The sequence below is a fragment of the Agelaius phoeniceus genome, chromosome 5 (genome assembly GCF_051311805.1).
Source record: "Agelaius phoeniceus isolate bAgePho1 chromosome 5, bAgePho1.hap1, whole genome shotgun sequence".
Lineage (NCBI taxonomy): Eukaryota > Metazoa > Chordata > Aves > Passeriformes > Icteridae > Agelaius > Agelaius phoeniceus.
The window spans coordinates 7,593,966-7,615,802 of NC_135269.1; the positions used below are offsets into that span (position 1 = coordinate 7,593,966).

Genomic DNA, 21,837 nt, shown 5'->3' on the forward strand with positions numbered 1-21,837 from the left:
TATGAGCTTGACAAAGGGGATAAAAATGACAAGACGAAGGTAGAGCTTTCTTACACTTTCACCAGACAAAATGAAAGAATGAAATAAAATTGCCAGGAACTGAATACACAAACCCCACAACAGCTGGGAAAAATATTTGAGGAAAATGTACGGGAGATAGCAGAGGGATACTTTTCTCTAAATCCCAAAAGCAAGAAGCAGAGAAGAGGATAGATGCTTGTATTGTGTGGTGGAAAATTCTGGCACGCACATGTACATTAGAGACATAAAAGATCCCCTAATTAGAGACAGGATCATTTGTGGGACATGTGATTCCAGTTTACAGGAGAATTGCTGAGAAAAAAAAAAACATCTAACCCTGAAGGAATGAATCAAAGAATAAGAGCAGCTGAACTATCCAGGAAAAGGAACAAAACAATGGCCACTTCTGCAGGACACAGCAGAGTCCAGGAGAGAGGGAAGAGGGGGATGAACCTCTGAGCAATGCACAAAAGTGAAGTAAGATTTGGGACTGGTGGAAGGGAGCCACAAGGATTGATTTAGTTCAGCAGTGGGCAGTGGTGCTGTGTCTGGCTGAGCAGACTCTCCCCTCCTCAGCAGGGAGGCAGAAGGAAACCACAGGGCAGTGAGGTGGACGAAGCAACAGGCTGTTCTGGAGCTCAGCATTCTGAAGGAAAATGGAATCAAAGAGCCAGCCTTTAGGGGTCTCTGGGTGAGCAGTCTCTAGTTAGCCACCAAATGTTTGCATGGAAAGCACAACTGTCAAAAGGAAAGTTGGGGGGATCCATTTGCATTTCCGAGAGAGGAGAAGGAGGAAGATAAGGTTTGAAAGAGGCACCAGCAAGTCAATCTGTCTGAGCGTGACCTGAATGTTACCCCGGTTTTTTGTGTTTCTCTCCGCCGTTCTCTAAAGAAAAGCCAATTATATTTCAGAAGAATAGGGGCCTCTCATGTTGTTATTCATCATGTGGCACATGAAACACCAACACTAACTCTGAAACTGTGAGTTAACCTTGTCCTTTCATCACGTATGGTCATCTCATCACCAGGCTGGTGACTGCTCAAAGCTGCCTGAAAGTGGTTGAGCCCCAGACAACTAAACTTTTATACATCAGTACAAAAGCAGCAAAGAAGATGAGAAGGAAAACTGATTGTCCCCAGGGACTCAGCATAGTGGTTTGGGTAGTCCTGCTTAGAAAGTCACTTGTGGCTTTTATAATGAGGAACTTAAGGTTTGAATTTTCAGACTTATTAGCTGTACATTTGTTTGTTTTTTATTAACTTAATATACTACGTGCCACATTTTCCTTGGGGTATTGAGTCAAGTGATGGATTCATCCAGTTTAGCTCTAAATGCATGGGCTCTCTTTTTCATAAAACTTGGAAAAGATTTGAGTCTCATATTTCCTGAAGGATTTTATTTTATGCCTGTATATTTTGGTACAGCAGGTAATGTTTTCTGTCCTGTTTCTTTTCTGACAATGTGTGCTTCTGGCTAATGTAGAGAGGGAATGTAGATTTTGTTTGCTCTCTTTCTTGACCCGTGAGAATTAGAGTTGTCTTCTTATATGAGCAGGCAGAGTTAAACCACTTTAGTCTACAAAAGAATCACTGGAAGTTTCCAATCCCCTCGCTCTCTGCTTCAATGGAAAGAAAAACAGGTTTTAAAAAGTCTGAGAAAGATATGGCTATTAAGCTAATCCAGTATACTTCATCTAGCTGCTAAAAATCTTGACTCTTAACAGTGATTAAATATAATTGCATCAGTAAAGGTGGTGGAAAAAAAACCCTGGCTTTCATTAGAAGCTATCTTTAGGAAACCATGGTTCCTTGACTTAAAAAGTTACATGTAACATCGCTGTTTTATTTTGGGAGTACATTGAAGGCTTCTTAAACACAGAGTTATGTAGAAAAAATAAATAAACCCCAGCAGAACAAATACACAATTCTGAAGTATTCTTCTGAATTTCAACATATATCTGCAGTGCATGATATTTATTAAAAAAGAAATTTGGGCATAAAACTGAAAAATTTGTGGATAAATATTAAACCATTTTAAAGATCTGATGAAATAGTAAAGATATTCCAAAGAAAAAAAGAAATTAACAAACCACCACATATATGTGAGATAAAATTGTCATAGGATGGAATGGAAGGACTCCTAGTAATTTTAATTAAGTTAATTTTTTTTTTTTTTTACTCCTCTTCAGTTTGGAAGGGAATCTGTTCACTATTTTAAGAGCTGAAAAACAATGTTGCTAAACTTTTTCTCTCATTTTCATAAATTTAAAATCTGAGCTGTGTCAGAGCCTTAACACTGCACAATCTTTATAGTGAATTTTAAATTTCTCTGAGTTGTGTGATCTGAAAAAGCTCTTCCTAGACAGTCAGATGTTAAAAAATTCAGCAGTTTTGGTATAATGCAGAACACCACATGCTGCTCTGTATCCTTGGGCTGAACTGGATATTTGCACTTTTGTGTTTGTTTTGCAGATTATGAAAAATTCTGTAAACTGAAAGAGGACTGTAAAAGCTCCTCTGCTGAAAAACTGAAAAATATAAAATAATTTAGTTTTTACATAGCTTTGTCATTGCCAGTGTTAAATGTTACTGCAAGTATTTATTGCGAAAACCTGAGTTACTGCAAAGACAAAAGTACAACAGTGGTCCTTGTTTGCTTAGAGAAATCATATACTCCCAATGTGTTTGAGGGGAATAATTGTCCATTTTTTTGTGGGTATTCAGGTGAAGTGATAATTCTGAAGCAGAGAATGCTATTGATAATGTTTCCACTGGAATACTCACTAAAAATGTATTTAGCTGTTTCCATAAACAGAGTATAAGCAAAGTTTAAGTCCAGATTGTGACTGGCCTGTGCCTGTGGTGAGATGCTGAACTAAATGCTGATGTGACTTCTCCACATACTTTCTGCTTTTAAGTTATTAGAGATATTAAAACCATAAAAATATGTCAGTATTTTAATGGCATTTAATTAAATATTCCAAACATAGGCATTTATAGGTAGATATGCACTATACAAAAAAAGATAATGTGGACGATGAAGAATTAGCCCCTTGTGAATTCATTATTTCCATTCTGTTTAACTATTTGCCTCTTATTTTGAGAATCCCAATGTGGAAAAATATTTCTATAATTTGTGTTTGGCATTTTTGCCCTTGTGCAGTTTTGATTCACAAGTTAAAATCCTGTTTCCATGGAAATTAGCTGAATTTTTGATAAGCTTTGAATTTCTCCCACAAATTAAGGCAACTGGGGAACATCATTTGGGCTGATTCTGTCCTTAATGTCAGCTGTAATATTTTCCCTTTTATTCCATGTGAATGGGGGCTGTATTTTGATGATGATTTAAGTCAGGATTCCCAAATGTTACTGCAACAAGTTCTCTTTTATCAAGGGAAACTAGGATATTTGATAACATGGAGTGAGTTTTTGTGTGACAGCCATCCACAATTTCCTCAGCAGGAGCAGCAGATCTGTCCCCCACCATCAACACCAGCAATCTGTGTAGCTTTTCTCTGATTACTTTCAGAACAGCTGAAATAAAAATAAACACTATTTTTTAGGAAGTAAAAATAAATAAGTAAATAAAGCCTATAATATAAGCTTGATATATGGCTAGAGAGGAGGGGTTAGGCTAAAATTATTTTATTAGAATAGTCAGGAGAGGTGAAACTCCAAGCACCAGCTCATTTTCCTAGCTCTAACTCATAACTGGAAGAGGTGGATGGGATAGGAATTGGCTGCTATGGGCAGGGTGGGACAAGAATGCCATCGTTTGCTACTCTGCAAATATCTGTCCCAGGCCCTCAGATGGGAGGGTGGCAGTGAAAGCAGACCCTTCCCTGCCCTGGAAATGCCAGGTGATGGACTTGAGCAATATTCACATTCTGAGTGTATTTCTGGCTTTCCTCATCTTTGATCCTGCTATTGAATCCGCGGGGGTGCAAAAATCCACCCACACAGATCCGATGTCAAAATCCTGACCTTAATTATTTATGGTTTGGTTTGGACAAATTATTGTTCCCTGTGCAATAACCACAGTTATAACCAGAAATACTGGACAATCTAAAACATACATATATACATTATATAGGCATGAACATTTATTTTTTCATAAAGGTCATACCTTTATTAATGTATTTTGACTCTTAAATGAAATTCTCATTTCTGAGTTTTGCCCTGTGCTTCTTTTCACCTGACCAGGCTGGCCTGGATCTATGGCAACTAATTCTCAGGAAAAATGATTTCATAGTGTTCATAATCTGAAAGCCAGCCTAGAACAAAAAGAACGTCCAGCTCTATACACGTTGCACTAAGATCCTATATGATTTGTTATACTGCAGATGGACTGTACTAGTTTTCTGCACTAAAGAGGCACCCCCTTTTTTAACTGTCTCTGGGCTCTATTCATTATTCCAACCATCTCAAGTTAGATCATTCTCATCTGCATATAAACAGAAAAGGAATCTCATAGGAAGGAAACAGGAACAGTAAATTTCACAAAAGAAAACTGAAATCAGAATTTTCCAGCAAAATCATATATGCCAGAGCCACTGCAGAGCTTGGCAATGCCACCCAGCACCATATTTTAATTAAGTAAGGAAAAATTTGTGAGTTTTATGTGTTTTCAATCATCTTTCTTTCCTTCTTTTCATCTTACTTTTTCCTGAATTTTTAATCATAAGTTAAAGCTGATATAATTGCTGACATAATGCTTACAAATAGGTTCCCAGCAGTTGAGTATTGCTTTAAATTTGGATTTTTGTCTTTTGTTTTTCCCTTACTAGAACTGTGTATAAAAATATGCTCTCTTCAAAAGTTCATGGGTAGGACATGGCAGGCCTGGTCATTTCACTTCTTGCATGTTCTCAGTTGGAAGTCAACTGAAAATCAGCAGAAGCTCCCAGGCAATTCCTGTGCCTGCTTAGAATTGTTCAAAACTGACTTTTGTTTGAAGTTAAAAATCTGTACCCCATTTTTCAATGAGGTGCCAGCCAGGTGCTCTAAAACGTGTTCCTAATTATTTGCTTTTGATCTGATGAGAGAGTAGCACTAGTTTTGATTTTCAAGTTCATCTATGCTTTTAGATCCAAGATACCAGTGGAGTGTCTTATGGATATGGATTGCAGTTCCGGTCTCAGACTGTCTGAAGCAGTTCCTAGAGTCACAGGAAATATTTGTTTTACACATGTTATTATTGAGGAAAACCCAATGGCCATAAAACTATTCCAGAATGGAAAAAAACTTTCTAGTAAAAATCGTGTTTGTGTGAGTGGCTTATCTGAAAATGTTAGAACCTCACAAAGCACAGCATATCTGTCTCACCAGAAGTAGTATACTTGCTTTTCACTAGAGTGTTTGCAGTTTTCAAAAATTAAATACAGCATTACAATTGTTTCAGGTTATTAAATAACTCAAAAGACCTTTTCCAGTTGGGTACAGTTTATATTTCCAAGTCAAGGTTGTGTCTGGTGCTTCTTAAAAAAAATGTTCTCAAGCTTTCAGAATTGCACCTTTCAGAGCTTTGGTTCTCTGCAGTTGGTGTTGAAATGAATTGTTTTCTAAGCCTGAACTAAACATCTTGAGGGGTTCCCCTGTCTCCTCCTGTTTGAAAGGAATTGTAAGCTAAGGCTAAGGGTCCATGTAAGGCTTTAGTGATGAGAACCCAATTTCACAACATGCTTTAATATATTTCTATATATTAGTTTTTTCTATATATTAGTTTTCTATATGTTGGTTTGTTTTGTTTTTTTTCCCTGAAGAGTTACCAGATTCTAGCATGGCTTGCATGGATATTCTGAATTTTTTTAAAGATTGTAAGCCAAGGTTTAAAAATCACTGGTCATTCTGGAAATGACAGTGTTGAGGAGCTAATCTAGAAAACTGGCTGATAGCCCTTTCAAAGGTTTTGAAGCATTCAGCTTTGTGCAAGAGATCCACCTATTAAAGTGTCTCAGGCTGGGATACAAAAGCCCAAACTTACCACCTTTCGGTCTTTGACCTACTTCAGTTTTTATAAGAAATTGCTGTATCTACTTGCCAATTAAAACAAAGCAATATCTGGTAGTTTCCCACAGCAAAAAATTGTCTGCACATCTATATCTATATGGGAAGCATGGGTGGGATACAAACAAGAACTGTGTTTCATCTTTCAAGCTACAATTAGATTGTGGCTTTTCAAAATCTGCAGATTTTCTCTGTAAATTAATCTTCCAGTGTCTTTTGTTGCAGTCTTTCAAGTTCTATGGGCTTCCAGCTAGAAAGCTAATGATAAAGCATCAGAATTGCACCCTTTTAAAAGAAGAAAAGCAGGATAGGCATCTGTAATAGTAGTGTAATGACACCAAATCTGCATGTACAGTTTAGAATTATTTGCCTACATGCTCGTTCATTGGCACACAGACGTTTTCTTCAGCGCTTTATCTGCGTGTGATGTTTTGCAGCACCAGTCTGGCATCATTAGACATCCAGCCGCCAGCATTTCAGAGATTTTTCCACAGAGCCATAAAATTGCACCTTCCTCATTGAATCTAAAATCCAGCCCACCTGTAATAACAGAGCAGTGGAACAGTATGGATCTCTCGTGGATGTCTGCAGTGCAGTGAGCTGGGGTGGCTTGCCTTCACACTGAAGGAAAGGTCGTGTCCTAATGTTATGCCTTCCTGTTTAAAATGAATGGCTTGTAAATGTTTATCTCAGCTAGAAATGAGAACATGGGCTACATCTGTGCTCTCCAATTCCCCTTGGAGAAACCCTGTGCAGTGAAACAGCTGCATATCCCTTCAAGTCCTTCTCTTGTGTTAAACACGCACATCTCTGGCTCCAGCTCTTTGCCAGGTTTCCCCCTGCTCATGTTTGGATTCCAGGTTGAAGCTTGAAGTAGTGTTGTCTGGATTTATAGTGGGTTACATTGTTTTCTCCAGGAAAGAGCCAGCGAAAGGGATCAGCCCAATGCAGACAGACTCACAGTCCATGCAGTGTCATGCAGGGTAGAGTTTCTTTGGTTCTGCCAATAGGTATTGCAGTGTAAAATGTCTGGAGGCTAGTTGGGGCTGCTTCTCTAGAGACAGGACCAAAGTATACAGTATACTGGCTTTCATTTTGCTGTTTTTGGACAGTCAGGGCTGCTTTCCATTTCCTACAATGTTCCAATATAACCAAGGCACATGTGCTCAGTAATGGAGGCTTCTGAGACCTGGGGCTTCTGTAAAAAGGAAAAGAGCAAAGTAGTATTTATACAGTATAATATTTGGATTTGCTAATGGGCTGTGAGGTGGGTGTTATCACGAACTACTGTGTGGCAAGAAAGGTTCCTAAAACACAGATCAGCTTACTCCATCTCCAAATGGTTGCAGATAACACAGTGTTTAGTTTCTAATTAGACCTGTGTTGTGCTAATTCTCATGAGCAGTGCAAGTGATTGACGTGCTGTATTTCAGTGGCAAGTAGCAGAGCAGCTGAGTGGAGCTCAGTGATGAAGCCAGCATCCAGCTGCTGAGGAAGGCACACTGCTCCCAGAGGCTGATTTGCAGGATGAACACATGCTGATTGGTGTGGCCTTGCTCTGAGGGGAAGGTGGAAATAAAGGCACATAGTCTTCAATTGCACTAATGATATTCTGGTCCTAAAAGGATTAGGAAAGAAACATCTAACTGAAAATAAAAGTCCAATGTGTAATAGTTCACAAATCATCTATTTACTTTGGATAGTATTTTTTGCTGTTTTTTAGGAGAGGATGGACATTATTGTTTTTCCATGCCTCAGTTCCTGTATTTAAAACACAGATGGCTCATCCTAAGTGCTGGTTTCTGTACATGTAAGTAATAAGTGTAAGCTTCAAGGCAGAGCCTTGTGAACTGTTTCTTGATGGAACATGCCAGAGCAGCACAGGCATTTTATGTAACTAAAATTATTTCAGAATCGTTTTTGCCAGCACTTTCCTTTGTGGCCAGCTCAAGTCAATATGTTTGGTGGTGCAGTTCCACTGTGGATATAAAAATAAAAATACGGATTTCATATAGACAGTCTCATTGGGCTAGATTGGGTTACTGTGAAGAACATCTCCTAGCTTAAACCCTCTAGTCAGGTCCAAATCCCTTCGGTCAGATTCTTGATGTAAAGTTTTTCAAATCATCATCATCATTGCGTTCAGCACTAACAAAGGCTGTGTCTGTGACTCTTGGATGTTATTCTTGTAGCATTTGATTGTTTCACAGCCTTTAAAGCTCCTGTGAGGCCAGGCAGGGCTGTTCCTTTGCTGTAGGGGATTTTTGGGCCCCCCATCCATACATGTGTTAAAGGAGAGGGGCTGGCTAAGGAGTGGCATTTTCTCAGGATGATCAAGCTGTGGCTTGCTGCAAATCCCATCTGCCCTCTCCACATGCAGCATTAGAGGCCCTTCCTGGAACAAGCTCCTTGGGGATTTACCTGCGTAGGATTTACCAGTACGGGGTCACTGGAAAGGCAGATGGGACACATGATGACAGACTTGGACCAGTTGCATTTGGCAGAGAAAACACCTATGGAGTAGGATAGTGACTTTATGGGTCAGAATTTCTTTTTAAGTGGTATTCTTCGTGGATCTTATCCCCCAGTCAAATAGCAAATATTGTGGTACAAATAGCAGTGGTACCGTGCAGGGCTTAGATTTTCAGAATTGCCAGGTGGGCACTGCAGGCTGAAAAGACTGTGTTTGTGCAAACCCTGTAACAGATAAAGGTATTTGTTCCTGTCTGTGAGCTTCAGCCTACCAGGGATACTTTTTTGCAGGCTGTGTAAGGAAAGGTCAGATTTTGCTTTGTCAGTTGATGTTGGAGTGAATTAAATTAGACTTGGAAGCCACAACAATATTCCAGGTAATAAAAATTAATCTTGAAGTAAGAATGACACATTTTTTTCTGCTTGAAAAAGGAAGGTGTAGGGCAACCCAGACTTCTCACACTGTTTTGTCTCTCTCAGAAAATGCAAAAAAAAGGCTCTGGGCTTTGTGAGAGCTTTAGGAAACTCGGGAGGAAAAATCATGTGGCATAAACGTTCACTTGACCCTATTACGGGCAACACGTTTTAAATATATGAACTTGTAAAGTGCTCATGCTTTTTCATGAGTAAAAATGAGTAAAAAAATTTTTACTGAGTAAAAATGTTCTACTGTTTGCTGTGAAGATGAAACTTATCTTGGACTTCACTGGCAGTGAAACCAGGCTTGCTACAGATCTGTGTTGCAGATTAGGTAATTTACTCATATTTCAGTTATGTGTCTTCCAGTTTTTCTTCCTCCACTGCTCTGTTAAAGTACTGCAGCTGCCTGGAGGGCCCATGGCCATTGAAAAGGCTTGAAGCAATAAAAGGGAAATTTTGGGTCCTTTCTCTTAGTCAAACAGTTTTTATGTACCAAGTACAGTATTCTGTGCTGCCCGAGGACATGGATATCATTTGCTATACTTTAAAATAACACAAAAGCCATTCTGGCTCTCCTTGAAGCCAGTGAGAGCATTCCACTTGCTTTCAGTGGGAATTAATAAGCAACCCATGATGCAGTTCCTGTCAGAGCAGGAGAAAACTGAGAGTCCATAGTACCATGTAAATGTGAAATGAAAGAACTTGGTGCCATATCATTTGCACATTTGGGTATTTGGGTTTAGAGGAAGAGTCCCATAAACTTGTTACTCAGGCACTCTCACATCCAGAGAAATCCAGAGGAAGAGTCCAGAGGAAGAAGTGTGCAACTGCCCTCCAGCCTGGTAGTGCTTTGTCTGAGTGTGTGTTAGAGCATGGGGAAGGAGTGACCATCCTCTTGTCCTGTGTATTCCCTTCAATCTGCAGGGTGAAGTGTCAGCCGCTGTTTGAGTGTGTAATAATCACCAGTAAATCATAAATCTAGAATAGTTGCTTGTGCAAAGCAGAGCTTGAAATGGAAGAACTCCAAGGAAGACATCTCTTTTTGTAAAGAGAGTTTTTCCCTGGGCTTTCCCTGCCACAAGCCAGCAGAAGTTTGGCTGCCCCAGATCTGTTCCCTATGCACCTGCTGCTCACTGTGCCTGAGCAGCCCTGAAAAGGGGAAGCCAGCACTGGGCTGTGTGTGAAGGGGAGTGTATGGGTAAAAGTACCTTCCAGACACCTGCCTCAGCAGCACAGCAGCAAAAAGAAATGTCTCATGTTCCCTCCACATGAGATCAGCCTTAAAATTCTCCAGAACAATGAGGTGTCTCTGCAGCTGTGGAGAGCCCGGGGCCTTGTCTGGCATACTTGCATTTCTCAGCTTATTCTTGTTGCACCTTGATAGAGGTAAGACTTAATTATTAGATCTTCAACTTTAGACTCCCTGCAGTTACTCAGTGCACAGTTTACTTTATCTATAATTTTCCACTCTAGCCTTACAGTTTTCTATAGGGAGATTATATACTTGCAGCTACTGGCAGAATTTGCCTACCAGGAAGAGACATGGTTTTGAGCTCCATGGGATGTTACTGATGTGTAAATCATTTCATCTCATCCAAACAGTGGCCACTCTGTCCCTTTTTCACAGTATACCTTGCCTTAATGTTTTAAAACAATGGGTGATTTTGGGTGATCAGGTTCAGCAGTCTTCTGAGGGACCCAAAATCTTTAGAAATTGCTGTTAGGGAAGATTATATCTTCTAAAATCAAATTGCCCTGAGTTTCAAAAATCTCAGGCTTGCATCAATATTCATAAGAGACCCAAGCTCAGCGATATTTAATGAAAGAATACCTTTATGGAAAGTACTTTACGTGCAGAGTAAATGCATTTTTGAACCTGTTTGAAATGCATGTGTAGAGCCTTATGTTCAGAGAAAGGCAAAAACCTAGCAAACAGAAGTGTTTGAAACTGGGAACAAGCGTGTGGGTCTTCTTTTGCTACTGGATCTGGATTTTAATTAGACCTCTGTGCTGCTGTCTGACCTGTAATGAGGTGACACATCAATCTGCCACGCAGTCATCAGGACAGAATGGTAAGGAGAGGCAGAGACTGGGAGAACCAGGGCTTGGAGGAAACTTGGACTTATGCCTGATATGGCCCATGGCAGTGTCTGGTTGGTGGGGCTGACTGGAGTTTTGAAAGATGAGCAGAATCAAGGAATATACCAGCACAGGAGAAATGAAGTATACTCTGGGCATTCTGTAACATTTCTCTTTTCACCCAGCTCTGTGTGAAGTTGCAATATATGTGTACTTAGGTTGATTCATCTTCGTGTTAAAATCAGTTAACTGACTCTTCCACAAAGGTGGAACACACATTTTCTTACTGGCCTCAAGAGAAAACAATTCTCTGGTGTTCATTCTGATGAATTGAGAAGAATTTCACAGGGCATTTTCCCTAATTCTCTGCTTGTATGGAATGTTGCAGCATCACTTTACTCAATGCAAGCTTATGCCAGTTTTTGTGGCAGGTGATACGGTCTTGACAAATCATTTGTCCCCAGTTCCTGAGTAACCAAGAGATGGAAAGTTTTTGTTAGGTTTGGATTGTGGCTTTCCTATAATGTGCACACTCCAGGTGAGTTGGCCAGTGACCTAACAGCCAGTGAGGTGTCTGTGTATGCAGATATTGTACCCCAGCTAAAACAGGTTTCTGTTTCCACTGAAGAAGGGGAGCAGGAGAAGGGTTGGCAAAGTAGCCACTAAATCCAGCAAAGCTTCAAGCACTGCCAGTAGTCTTTGAGGGTGGTTCAGTCCAGGAGGTTCAAAACAATTGCTGAAGTAGCAGTGCAAATGTTTTCCATCCTTTCCTGTGAAATGACATGGTTTGTTTGCTGTTGCTTGTTTACCTGCTCTGCATGGTATGTTGCATTTATCAGTCAAATAGACTGTAGGGGGTAACAGTACTTTAATAATGATGTTTTGACTTTTGCTCTGTTTACTCTGTGTTTTCTGACTAAATTCATACTCAGATGACTTTTTCTTCTGCTCTTCCAGCATATCTGTCTCAGGCTGCCCCTAAAAAGAAAAAGTAATCTGACAAAATGAACTCAGAACACACAAAGGGGAACCAGTGGAGACTGATCTGCAAGGTATTCAGGTATTTGCACTTTCATATCCTACACCAGTAACTGGTGCACACACATGGTATGCTCTGCAGTTCTTGTGCTTGTTAACTCACACAAAGTGGGTGAGAAAAATATATAAATAAACAAAAAGTCATGTGAAAAATGAAAGTTATTTAATCAGAATGCCCCTATTCAACTTAAAGATGGAGCCAGGTTTGTAAAGGTAGAGTTGCAGCTCCAAGTTCAACACACATTGATGCTGCTGTCCATCACATCTGTTAGCCAGGTCAGATTTTACCATCTGTTACTGCCCAGTGTACTGATGGCCACCTGAGAAGTGGTGGAGAAAGAGGATCCTTCTCTCTCTGACTTCCACTGGAGCAGAATGAACAGCCCCTCCTCTGCTGATGGGCTAAGGCACTGTGACACTCCTGGTGACCTCAGGAATTAGGTCCTGGGCTAGGCCTACAGTGAGGAAGAAATTAATTTTAGAATCCCAGAGGTGCCAGAGGTCCTGTGTCACTTGCCAGGCCTCAAGGATTTTTGTGAGTTTTAGGTTGTGTATATGTCCTGTATACAGCTGAAAGAAAATAAGGCTTTTACAGTTCTTCTCAGGGCAGAAATGAGACTTTCCAGTTGAATTTTCTAGATAATAGGAAAATAGATTTTTGTTTTATGAATACATACAGGAGAAAGTAGCACAGCTCTGTTGAGTCTATGTTCCATGACTCTGAAGCAGGGAGAATTCTTGTATGATTCCTTCTCCATGCTCTGTGTGAGCAGGTGGTGACATACATGCTATGGATGTGCAAAGTGCCAACTTAATGGCAGCAAGTAATTACACATGTGTTTGTATGATGGTGTAAGTGCAGAGGTTGGCTGTACACAGCTTTGTAGCTGATTAATTGGGGGAAGCAAATGAGCTGCTAATGGGAGTAAAGGTAATGGGAGTAAAGGTAAGAGTTAATGGGAGTAAAGGTAAGAGTTGTGCTTGCCAAGTGCACCAATACCGAGGGGCATTCAGAGAAAACATTTTATTTGTACAGTCATTGCAGTCTTATGTTATCTCATTGCAGTGATTAAGTTGTTATAATTAACTGTTGTTCATAATGAAGTATTTTAAACAAATCCACAAAAGCAGAGGTATTTCCTAAGAGTATATATTTAATGGTTATATCACTGATATGTGAAAAATCACTCTTGTTGAATGTTGTGTCATATGTGACTGTCTGAAAAGCAGATGCAAGTAAACAGCAAAGTTACTGTGGGTATTATTTTAATTCCTGAGTTACACACTCTATCAGCTTCCAGATATTTATTCACATTGGTATTTTTTATGTGTCCATTCCCATGGTCTTGGCAGTGTGTTCATAGACACTGCTTGTACACTTTCAGATTCTGCTACCAAACTGCTTCTGGGACTTCATGCAGTTTGCTTCATTTGAGAGAACCTCAGATAAGTTATATGAGAAATTGATAGTAAATCCCAGAGTACCAGTTCTGCTGCACATAATGCAGATGTAATGGGATCAATGAATGATGGTATAGTATTTGTATTTCGTATTATCAGTACTTTCCCTTTCAGTATTTTTCTTTTTTTTTCCTCCAATGCAAGTAGTTGCTTGCCATGGTGTCCCAAAAAAGTAAAGTCAATGGTGAAAATTCTCGTTTTTCTACCAAGTGTTTTAGAACCTTGAGCCAGCTCATTAGCCTTCAGAAACATCCTCAGTCTCACTTTAGAACTACAGTTTTCTCTGTAAGAACAGGAAACTCTTGTCAGAATCTCCTAATGTAGACTTAGGAAAGGTTTCTGTTCAGCTCTGAAGAGTGATACTGTTTTCTTGTAAGAAGATTAATTGTATCTAAATAATTTAAATTTTAACCCTTTTAAAAATAAGTACACTTGAGATTAAAAAATGTTTTACTGCTCAGTTAAGCAGTTCATTCCCAAGAGTTATCAAAGTTATGAAAGTCAGGAGAAACAAGCCTTACACCAATTTTATTGACAATAGATGGGAAGAATAGTAGAGAACATTCTATAAACTGAAATTATGGACTCATTCTGTACCCAAAGGTGGTGGTCAAATCAAACATCCAGTATTTTAGATGAGAATTACTAACCTTCCTTAATGTTCTGAAAACTCATCATTATGGGGAAAATAGACTTTGAATTTCAGACTGTGATCGTTCCTCAAAATAAGAAAACTCTAAAAGTCAGGTTTTTTCTAAGAAATTTCAGACTGTATATGATTTGGGTAACTATGACTAACAAGCTATTTTAAATTGGAAATTTTTTTCCTTCTTTGGGGAGAAAATGTACTTAATGCTTTTTGCAAACCCTTCATGTTTCTAACACTACCCTGATAGACTATTTTCTAAATAAGTTACAGGTATAGCAAAGCTACAAGTGATGCTGTGTTTGAGAGATACAGCTTTTAATTTGGTTCTGCTTTCACAGAAGGAGTGCTTCCATTTCACAAATTTTGTGTAATTTTGGGTCCTGAGAAGCTTGCAATCAGTATTTTGTTACAGTCAGTATTTCTAGAAGATGATGTTCCTTTAAAAGGAACTTTTCCTAATTATAAAACTTTGCAAAATTCTCGGAATTTTAAAGTTCCAGAAATTGTGGTTTGTAAGTTTGATTTCCTTGATAATGTTCAAAACATGAATTAGTTTAGGGGTTTTTTCCCTTTCTATTTTTTTTTTCTGAAGGCAGGGCATTCATTGAACCTAAGAAGCATTTATTGAACAGTAATGTGAGGAGGGAGGGAAGAGAGTTTCAGATATGAATTAAGTCTGAGTTATAGTGACTCATAACTGACAACAAAACACCCAAGAAGAGACGTGAGACAGGATGAGATTAAATGAGACAAGCTATGAAAGAAGGGACAGATTTATGACTTATTGGCCTACAGATGGGATGAGAAGATATGAGTGGAGAATGAGATCATCAGGCAGGAGTCTGCTAGGGAAAAGGAGGGGTTCACAGGACACATCCCAGTAGCCTCCTGTGCATAGTGGGAGGATAGATTTAAGCCACAGGAAAATCAGTGTTAGAAATGATACAAAGATGGGTTAGATCCCAGACCTCAGAGGGGCTAGATTTTTCTCTCCCTACACCTAGAAAAACAAAGACACAGCAGTTAGGATGACTCTGAGCCTGCAGCAGTATGTGCAGAGCACACACTCCAAGGGTAGTCTCACCTGGTTAAATCACATTGGCCTCCTTTCAGTGTTACCAATGCAGGGCTTTTTTCAGCAGTTTAGGAAAACTGTTGGATTGCTTAAAATAAAGACAAGAGGCAGAATTTTCACCTTCAATCTAACAATTCAACAGTTTTCTCAATTAAGATTTGCTTTTCATCCCTGAAACTGAAAGCATGTTTCTAAGTAACTACGTCCTTCATGCTAGGCTGCAGCCAAGGCTCTGTGTATGGGTTATAATTGGTGGAATTGATTGCCAAGTGTGTTTGGGTGAATTTTCAGTTGGCCAAATTATAATCCATTTCAAGATTCAGTATCTTAAAGTTCTCACCTAAAAAATGAAAATAAGACCTTGGCTGCTCACAAAGGCCTGTACAAATCTGTGGAGTTGCTGTGTTACCATAGCCATGACCCCTGCCCCTTTTCTAATTTTGTTCTTTGTATCCTCTGCAGAGAGATGAGGAGAATCTGTTTGGAGAACTGCACTGAATTCTGCCCTTTAGCTGAATCTGTAGAATCAGTTGGCAGCCTCTTGAAAGAGACTTTTCTGGTGAAATTTCTTCTTACATCTGATTCTGATAGGAGTGGGGAAGAGGCAAATGTGTGTTGGTCACAGATTCAATCATTTTTGCTCTGTGATTTAGCTAAGAATACTACAGACTCATCTGTGCATGTGGACAGGTTGAATTAAAAGTTATTAAACTTGGTAATGGATCAGTAGAACTTGAGGTGATCAGTAGAGCAGCTCTGATTTGGCTGGAAGTATAAAATTTCATTTGGAATATAAAAGTGAACTGCATTAAAAATTCACAAACCCTCTGTTATTCTTTAACTATATCTGGAGCTATTTAGTTTGGGTGGAACTGAAGAAATGGATAACTTAAAATTTTAAAATCGTGAAACTTTTTTGCTCAATTTGAGCCAGTGGGCTGAAACAGGATTTGGTTAAGCCTCAGTGTGTAATACTGTGCATTTTGTTTAATTATTGCTGATCATTCACTCCACAGCAGTGTGCATGGAGTCAGAGTTCCCTTCAGGAAGGGCTGGAACATCTGAGCTTAGTGCTGGGACTCATCCTGCAGCAGGAGGACTGTCCAGCTGCTCAGGCTGGCACCTGTCCTCAGCCCTGTCTGATCCCAAATGCCTAAGGAAGTGTGTAAGGACAAGGAAATTGTAGATCATATTTCAGCTAAGTGATCTCTTGGTGCTCCCCCACCCCAGAGAAACATGCAGTCAGGCATAGTTTATTTCTCATTAGCAACTGAAGTGATTTCTGTTCTGTAAACTTGCCCGACCTCCCTCTGAGCCTTGCAGCCTCCCTTGCAAGGAGTCCTACAGCATAACACACCTGTTGTGAAGAGACACTTTGTTTTTGTTTGTTTTCAAACTACCTCGTGCTAGTTGGAGATGAATCTGACAGCGAAACTAGAAAATCATTTTAAGATTGTATTTTTGAAATGTAATTTGTGTTTAGGCATTAGGTTAGTGTGGTGGATATAGCACAGTTAAGTAATCCAGGACAAGGTTGCCTTGTGAGTGAAATAAGTGTAACCTAAAGGGTCTGTGCTTCAAAAGAAGTTAAGTCTTAGCAGCCAGATCACTTTTAAGCATGGGCATATTTGGTAATAGCAGGAAAACTCCTGATGGGTTCCAGTTAATGAATCATTTGAGCATGCATTTAACTCCTCAGCACATTAAAGACTGAGTTGTGCTGGGGTACTGAGTCTGGGTGTTACTCTGGAGGTACCTCTCTGTTTGTAAAATTTAATCCTGTTATAACACTTATGGTGGGTTTTTTTGTTTGCTGGATAAACACCATGTGCTTTTGGCTTTGCTGTCCTGTGTTGGATAGTGTTTATTTTGTGTAGAGCCCTGATTCTAATTGGGAGCTAGCTGAGATCAACGTGTTCTGGGATGTTTCTGCTTGCCAGTGGTAAGAGGGATGAATGGGACAAAGAAGTAATGGGAAGAGAGAGGTAGAGGTGCATGAGGAACCCTGAAATCCAAAGATAGGAAGAACATGGATCATCAGTCTGTTACATACTGAGACACAAAATCTCCTTGGGGTGGGCTAACAAATACTTCAGTAACTTCAGCTGCCTGAGCCACTGTGTCTACAGACATGGTTCCCCTTCATAGCACCTTCTGTGAAATAAGAACACAGGAAGAGCTTCAAATGGAAAACAATGGGAAGAGAAAATTATTAAAATTACAATTTGCTCACCAGGTTTTGTAGACTAATAAGATTATTCCTGCAAAACCAAATGACCAGCCAAACAAATTAACAAAGTCATAATAATGGAGAGACTGATTTTAACTGAATTGCAGTAGGGTCTTGCTTTCTGTGGGAATTTTTCCTTAGTAGATTTCATTTTGAGAAGGTTTCTTAATGCAAATGGACTTTGCAAATCTTAGTCTGCTGAAACTGAACTGTCTTAGAAGTCAAATCTTCTCTTTTGGCAAAATAAAATAAATACACTGCATTACATGACGTGACATTACATTACATAACATAACAGTGGTATTTCTAAATGAGTAGAGTTCCAGGTTAAAATTCAAGACAAGCTGTGTATAGTAAAACATTTGATCTATTTATATCCTAAATTCCTTAGGAAAAGATTAGGCTTGGGAGAAGACAAAATACCTTTTTTCAATATGACATAACAGGGCACTGAAAGATTAGGGTCACAATGTCAAAAATTCTGAAGTCCTATTTAGACTGCAGGAGAAAAGACTGGACTTTGAAAAATGCTTAGCTGTATATTGGCCCCGAGCTATTCCAAATATCCCATCATAAGAATTGGAGCAGAAACAGGTTGATGCTGTGCTCACTTGAAAACCTGTCACCAGTGGTGTCACTAGCAGTGGAAAATAGAGAAGCTGTTTTGAAAATCTGTTTCACTGCAGGAGATAAACGTGGATGCTGACATTTAACCCAGTGTCTAAGCAAAACATCTTTCTGGGTTTTTGTAAGTATTCTTGATAGACAGAGAGTCAAGGGGAAGGAAACAGAATGACTGAAAAGTCTTCATTAGGATGGAGAGGAATGAGGGCAGCAGGATAGCAGGTGTCAGAAGAAAATGCCATGGACAGTACATTGATGGCAGCAAAAGATGCAAGCTATCAATAGCCATGTCAAAAGTAGCTTGAGGTGCTGGAAGCAGTAAAAAATGGGAATTATTTTTCCCACAGGTGTTGCTGTTGAGCAGAAATTGGAAGGAAACTGTGAGGATCAATAGATTGAGAGAATGGTCCTGCCCATCATCGCAGGAAACCATGAACCTCATCACTGTGGGACAGGAGTGACCAGCAGTGACCAGCTCTGCTGCCTTAGGAGCATCCCCATTAGCTGTACTTTCAAATAAGGTAAGAAATCAGTTGTCCTGGGGCAAACAAAGAAGTTCTTCAGAAAGCAAATTCAAGTGGCCACTTCCCCAACTGGTTTGGGAAAATATTTCTTTGGAGAAAAAAAGTGGAAAAATCTGTTTACTTAACAAGCAGAGCATTCACCAGCACAAAAAAAAAAAGAACAATATTAAACAATAAACTCTTGCCAATCTGAAGAGCTGACAAACTCAGCAAGTCCCTTGGTGGGCAGCAGCTCAGCTCACTCAGTCTCTGATCAGTCCCTCCAGTGCTGGAAATGCCTCGGCCCAGGCCCGGCCCGGTGCCCACAGCTGGAGCTGCCGGTGCTCTGCTGGGTGTTCTGTCCAGAGCAGGGTTAAACAGCTCCAGGAGAAACAAAAACCACAGTGCAGGGAACTTCTCTGCCTCAGCTAGCTAAAAACTAACTAAAAGCAAAGGAGAGCTCTGTCCTGCTGTCTGTCCGTCCACAGACAACACAGTCCAGGAGCAGGAAGAAGTGAGTGCAGTTCCTGATAACAAACTCTGCACTTCTTCTCTCCCCCTCTTTGCTCTCAGAACCAGTCTTAAAGGTGCAAAACTTATTTCTGGGCTAAACAGATGAATGGGGATACAAGCTGTATAGAGTCACCCCCAGAACATCAGTTAATACCCGAATTGAATTGGGAAAATATGGTTTTAAATCAAACTGAATGCAGCCTAAGCAAAAAGCCTGAATATAGACTTCTAAAATCAGTGACTTTATGCATTTTCCATATGTCAAATGTACACCCATTTTTCGGACTGATACAGTAGAAGTGTCTTAATACAGAATACTGAACTAATTCTGTCTGTTCGTTTTCTTTCTTGAAGCTGTTTTCTGCATTTCAGTCAGGTTAAAATAGAGTGTTTTTCTGGCTCTTGGGACTGACACTCAGCTTGCCTATTACATCTTATGAAAGGCTCTGTCAGGTTTGAAAATCAGAAATTTTCAAATAAAAGCAGTGTCTGGAGAGAGAGGCACAATTTGCTTTCTTTTTCCAGCCTGTTAATAAGTGAGGAGTGGGAGGTAAAGCAGGATTCACTACAGGACTGGGGGCTACTTTAGTCCTTTCTTTAACTGGAAAGAGGGAAAAAAAAAATGTTTATTTGTTAGAGAACAGCCTGTGTTTGTATGCACTCAAAATACTGACTGATTTGCTGATGTTACTGACAGACACTTCGTGCATTTAACGTCCTTGGATGAGAATTTGCAGTAATTGTGTTTCCCTTTGTGGAGATAATTAAGGCACCCAGCAGCTGTCTGGCAAACATTAGCACTCTACTACCTGGTCCCAGGGGAGCAGAAGGGAGGCAGGAGTGATTTGACCAAGTGATTGGCAGGACTGGAGTAAGAATTAAACCTTAACCAAGCCCTGCAGCCGAGGGTGAGCACATAGCATTGTCCTTACAACATCTACAGTTGCTACAAACATCGTGGAATTGTTTAGGTTGGAAAAGACCTCTAGGATTGTCAAGTCCAACCATCAAATGCAGAGGAGAAAGTAGTTTTGTGTGTAGAGACAAAAGATACAGCTGTGTTAAATGCTCTATAAATACATAGTAAGAGGAAGCCTCATCACAACACTGCTCAGTCTATCTAAACAAGGAGGAATCTCCTGTAAATTTATTTTGAATAGTAAGTTAAGGTAAGCTGTGCCCCAGCTGAGCAATATTTAGACAAGTGTCTTTTCTCCTGAAATCAAAACTGTATATTAGTTAATGGGGACACCTTTTAATTAATTTCTCAAAATGTGTATATTGCATTATTTCACAAAATTATTTAGCTTAGAATCACAAGCTTCCCTAAGCCTCGTGGTTCGTGCAGTATCCTCCTTATCTATAAATAAACAATATATGACCTTTGTACTCTAGAAGCCTAGTAAAGACCCTGGCAGGACATCACAGAACCTCTTAATATAACTTTCAGCTATTTGTGGGAGTCTGCCTCCGTGTCACTGAGAAGCAGAGTTGGAGGTGACAGTTTAGATTTTGCCTCCTCCTTCCGGAAGCCATTTCAGTCACGCAGGCAGTTATGGATTTTACTGTGCATTTATAGCTTAAGGAGTCATTTCCACTTGGAAATAGTCCTTGGCACAGTGAAGATGGACACAGAGTGCAGGCAAAGGTACAGCTCTGTTACTGCTTTAAGGTACTGAGATAAAATCCATGTTTACCAGGTTTCTGTTTCAGTGAAAATTGCAATAATAAATGCGATTATGTTCAGTTCAGTAAAGATGCAATTTAGAATGTTAAAATATTTATGTTAGCTCTCAAATGCCACCCTAAGTAGGTGTTATGTTAAAATTGCATATTGAAATAAAATACAGATTTCTCTTCCCTACTTAATGTCAGTTACTTTATTTCAATTACTCAAAATATTTTGCAGTTATTTTTACTTTCCTGTTTTTCTCTGCTTACATAAATCAACTTACAAGTTTAATGAATTTATGCTTATATCCTTCAATATTTAAACTTCTATCTGCTTTGATAATTAAAATCAAGAGCAAAATAAAATTTAAAAGTGTAGAATGCAGGCATAGTGTTTCCACATGGCCAGAATGTTTTCAGGTGTTCATAAATGTTGCACTATTCCAGTATGTCATATTAATATTTGAAGCAAGTATGTGTTCAACTACAGGAAGGCTTTCTTAGGTCTTTTTTTGGGGTGTCAGACCTCCAGTAAGCTGTTTAACATGAGGGCTTCTCCAGTGACATTTGCTGAAACTCTGTTTGTTGGAGTGCATGTGGCAAAGCAGCCATTTGATTCCAGGTGTCTGAAAAATGCAACAATATTTCAGGTGAAAGCAGTGTTGATATGCAACAATATTTCAGGTGAAAGCAAAGGTGCTGATCTTTTTGTAAAATGAAATTCTATGTATTTTAGACAGAAGTTGTGATTTTTAAGGTTACACCTGCATTAGTGGTGTGTATTAGTTTGTATATTGTTTAGTTTACATATTCCACCTACATCCTTGTAGCCAGGTGCAGAGTGTTTGTGTCTAGTAAGTGTCTACTCTGAGGATATTTTTATCAACAATTACACAAAGGAAACTGAAATTAAAGACTTCCCCATAGACTCAGTGGATCATCCACTGTTTTGTTGTTGAAATAACAAATGTTCACTGCAAAACTACAAATGGAAAATGAGCTGCCATTAAAAGGGAAATTCAGATGTGTTTCATGGATCCTTTGTTTTTCTTGCTTCCTTGTGGTTGCACAAACG

At 39.4% G+C, this 21,837-nt stretch overlaps 1 protein-coding gene across 1 annotated transcript in view; it reads left to right on the forward strand.

The window, feature by feature from the left end:
* LOC143694004 (uncharacterized) overlaps window positions 1-21,837 on the forward strand; it is a 190,175-nt gene that overhangs the window by 126,766 nt on the left and 41,572 nt on the right. Inside the window, exons 6-7 of the mRNA XM_077177961.1 lie at window positions 11,956-12,058; window positions 18,423-18,596. The gene's annotated coding sequence lies outside the window, so the exon portion shown is untranslated. The remainder of the gene's footprint in view (window positions 1-11,955; window positions 12,059-18,422; window positions 18,597-21,837) is intronic.